Below are 4088 nucleotides of genomic sequence, written 5' to 3'. Positions count from 1 at the left end.
GGCCCTCAACATCTTTATGATTATTAAGAGACACTTCTTCCTAGGATCAGATCTCACAGTCACCTGAAATATTTTTAAATGGTTCAGGATGATAGATGGAAAGTAAGTCTAATTGTCTCTATTCTATGACATGATCAGTTATTTAAACTTCCTGTGACTAAATTTCACCTATTTCTATGACAGATTAATGCCATTTGCCAGTGTATAATGTTAGCCAAGTGCTGGTAACACACAGATGGAAAGCTTCATGTAAACGTTCAGCTAGGTTATTACTCTCTGGAACCGTGTATGCTATTGGCAGCCCTTAAGAATCACAATTATTATTTTTATACTCCTTTTACAACATCTTAGGAACTTCCAGGTCTTCAGAGAAAAGACTGTGGGGTTTTGGATGAGATGCACAAACTCATTTGCTCGCTAGTCCAAGTGAAACCGTTTATTAGAACTTTGGACCTAGAAGGAGGGGAGTTGATTCAGGATATAAAATAAACAGGTGATAGCTTGAATTTACACAGCCTTCCTTTTGCAAAAATTTGCAACTGCTCACATGGTCATTTGATCATCAGTGTCTTCTTTTACAGGAAGTTTTTTCTGGGACAAGAAATACTAATAAGGAAGAATTCAAAGACATTTACTATGGATACAAATTCTAGGCTTCCTTTCTTATCACCATTGTTAATGTAACTCTATATTAAATTTCCCTTGAAATCTTTCTTCTTAATATCCAGCTTCAAAACTGTGATTCACTATGGGAACTGGAAATCTACCGTTCCCAGCCTGACTTCTTTTTTTTTTTTTTTAGTGTATCGGAGGACAAACCTGTGCACCTTTTAACATTCCCTCAGCTGCTTCCCTCTTCGTTTCTCTCTAGGCCAGCGCCCCACCAGCTCTGGTTGCCCCTCTACTGCCGGGGATATGAAGACTGGCTTCCTGAGAGGCCACCAAGGGGACAGCTGACACAATCCTGAAAGGTATAGGAGTGAGCACCCAGTGGGGTGAATTTTACCAAGGAATCAGGGCAGGGTGGGGAGAGAGGCAGATGATCGTATTTCCTCCTCCCTCCTACTATGCTGAGGTGGGCTCCTCGCTGCAGTGGTCTGGGGCAACTCCACACTCTGAGGGCGACCTGCTTTGTTCCCCGTGGCTTATCTGGACACAGTAGCCAACACGAAAAGTCAGTGTATTTTATTGCATCTTCCCCACTTCTCCCTCAGCAGCCTGGGATTTCACTTCCTGATAAAGTCTTAGCACCTTAGCCCTTGCCACAGACCCTGCTTTCTGGAGAGCCTGGCTAAGATGTTTGTTTTCTCGATTCCAGCACTTCTTCAGATGTGGTTTACAGACCACCTGTATCAGAATCTACCTGACAAAAAGGCAGATTCCAGGCCCACCCCAGAAATCCAAGCTAAGTAGGTCTAAGGTGGGCCCCAGGAATCTACAATATTAAGTTCCACAGGTGACTCTTACACACCCTAACACGTGAGAACCACAGGTCCAGGTTCGTCCAATGTCCCCCCAGCCCACAGCCCTGAGCGTCTTCCCCTTTCTCCCACCTGTTTGCTGAGTCCTACTGATATTGACCAATGCAATCTCTTTCATCTGCACCTGTCCCCTCTTTTGCAATACTACTGCTCCCTTCAAATTTGGGGTTCATCTCCTCTCACCTGGAATTTCACCAAAACCTCCTGAATGTCCCCCTCACCCCCCGCCCCACTGACTTTCTTCCAAAAGGGGATAAAATCGGAGATTAGGCTGCATGTTTCATAGAGCACCCAGAACAGAGCAGCACAAGAAGTGAGCGCTCACATTCTGTCAAAGATACACACGGAGTCCCTGAGGTTGGAAGCCTTCAGTCAGGATCAGGCCTGCGCTGGATTTGTGAGCCCGCCCGCCTGCTGTGTTTGATTCCTCCATCATCGCTACATTCACCTTACCAATAATGACAACGTGTACCGTGCATTCAACGTGAGCAGGGGGCAGCTCATCTACTTCCACATGATCCCATATTGAATGGGGCACACTACACACAGTGGGTGCTTTACCCAGGCTGGTGGCAGTTGGGGTAACAGGAATATAAAAATCACTCCTTTTCTTTCTTTTTTCTCCCTTTCAACCCTCCCATACCCATGTCACTCAATTCCCTCTCCTAGCTTGATAAACACTTCTACCACAGCTTGAGAACTGTCTTCTGCTGCCTTTGGGTAACTTTGGCCAAAATCCATTTGATTGCACTTATGTTCTATTTATTTCCTTCTCCACGTGTCTATTCCTTCTGACTTGAGAAACTGAAGTAAAAATGCACTTCCTTATCATAGGGACACAAGGCATATTATTTAACTGTGATCATTATAGCTAACATTTATGAAGCATTTACCGTGAACAAAGCCCTTTCCAGGCATCCTCTTGTTTAGTCCTTTCAACAGCCCTAATGGGTGGGTCCTGTTTTTATCCACCTTTACAGATGAGGAAACTGAAACTTGGGGAGATTGTAACTTGCCTGTAGAACATGCTGGAGCTTGTCTGATCACAAGGTCCAGCATCTTCAGCATTCTGGAACCTTCTTTCCACACCGCGTGAGGATGCACCATGATTGTCCCCACTGCAGCTCCCCGCTATGAACCCCTCAAGCTGAACAACTACCCCCAAGTCCACACTCATGACTGATGTAAGTCAGCACCCCATGGCGGCAGGTTACCAGCCTCCCAGTTCTGGTCTTCAATCAACCCTTGGATTTTTGCAAATCTAACTGTGCAGTCCCATTTGCCACATGGTCCTGCCACATCAAGCAGACATTTCATTTCTGGATAATACACAGTCTTCATGTCTGGCTTGCCTTACAGGCATTCTTGCCACATCAAGCCAGGAGCTAATTCCCCCCCTCAATATTTCTTCCATAAACGTCATCCACTCCATCCCCCCTAAGACCCTGCATCATCCTCTTTCATCCCAGCATCTGAACCAGTACAGAAACATGTCTCAGAACCATCCCCAGTGACTCACAGTCCCCAAGACAGAACAGAACCCCTGTGGGCACTTGACAGTTTCTCCTTTGAAATTGCCTTCTGAAGACTAATTAGCCCTCAATCTCCCCGTGAACTATTCTCTCTTCTCAGTAACTTTGTCTTCAGTAACTCAGTAACTCTTGCTTCTGTCTTTGTCATTCTGAGCCCTAAAAACTGACCAAGATCTGAGCCGAGGGACGAGGCTAATTACTTGGCCTTAGCATGATACTTGTGTCATCAAGGCATAGGGCTAGCCCTCCATTTGTAACAGGCCCAAGACACCCCATGATGGTACTTCTCCCCCTTCTTGGATCCTTAGGTGATGGTAGCTGTCCCCCACCCCAAGCTTAATCTAACTTTTCATTTTAAGCTTAGCTTTCCAGCTATCTTGCTCTCCGCAAGCCTGCACATCTGGAACCATTCACAAAGTGGTGGTTGAAATTTCCACTAATTCAAATGGAATGCTAGGGATGGAGGCCCTCAGCTTCCCCCTGGTCCCAGGGCAAGTAGTTCTACTCTAAGAAACGCATGCGTCAATGAATGTCCTAGAGCGTCCCCACTGGGAGTGGAGCCCTGCACCAGGGGCCCTGAGGTATGTATAGCAGCCACAGACAGTGCTACGGACTCAGCTGTGGCCCTCCCAAAATCCATATGTTGAAACCCTAAACCCCAATGTGACTGTATCTGGACACAGGGATTTTAGGAGACAAGGAAGGTTACATGAGACCATAAGGGTAGGGCTCTGATCCAATAGGGCTGTTGCCTTATTAGAAGAAGAGAGATTCCCTCCCTCCTCGCCCCTCCCCTTGTCTCCTTCTCTCCTCCAGAAGGTGGGTGTCTGCAAGCCAGGAAGAGAGCTCACACCAGAAAGGAACCATGTTGGCATCTTGATCTTGGACTTCCCAGCCTTCAGAACTGTGAAAGACAAATGTCTACTGTTTAAGCCACCCAGCCTGTGGTATTTTGTTATGGCGGCCTGAATTACACAATCTCTCGGTGCCTTCAAAATCAACGCATCCTCAGGTCCCAGAGAAAAGACCTGGGGAGTAGGATTGCCTGTCGAACAGGAAAGCCAGACCCACTATG

The 4088-nt window shown here is 46.5% G+C and overlaps 1 long non-coding RNA gene across 1 annotated transcript in view; it reads left to right on the top strand.

Moving 5' to 3' along the window:
- LOC109393746 (uncharacterized) overlaps window positions 1-4058 on the top strand; it is an 18443-nt gene extending 14385 nt beyond the window's left edge. The window contains exons 2-3 of the long non-coding RNA XR_002126321.1: window positions 872-971; window positions 3830-4058. This is a non-coding gene — a long non-coding RNA (uncharacterized LOC109393746). The remainder of the gene's footprint in view (window positions 1-871; window positions 972-3829) is intronic.
- Window positions 4059-4088: the final 30 nt, after the last annotated feature.

This window comes from Hipposideros armiger, unplaced genomic scaffold (genome assembly GCF_001890085.2).
Source record: "Hipposideros armiger isolate ML-2016 unplaced genomic scaffold, ASM189008v1 scaffold_11, whole genome shotgun sequence".
Taxonomy (NCBI): Eukaryota; Metazoa; Chordata; class Mammalia; order Chiroptera; family Hipposideridae; genus Hipposideros; species Hipposideros armiger.
This window is presented reverse-complemented; position numbering and strand designations above follow the sequence as displayed.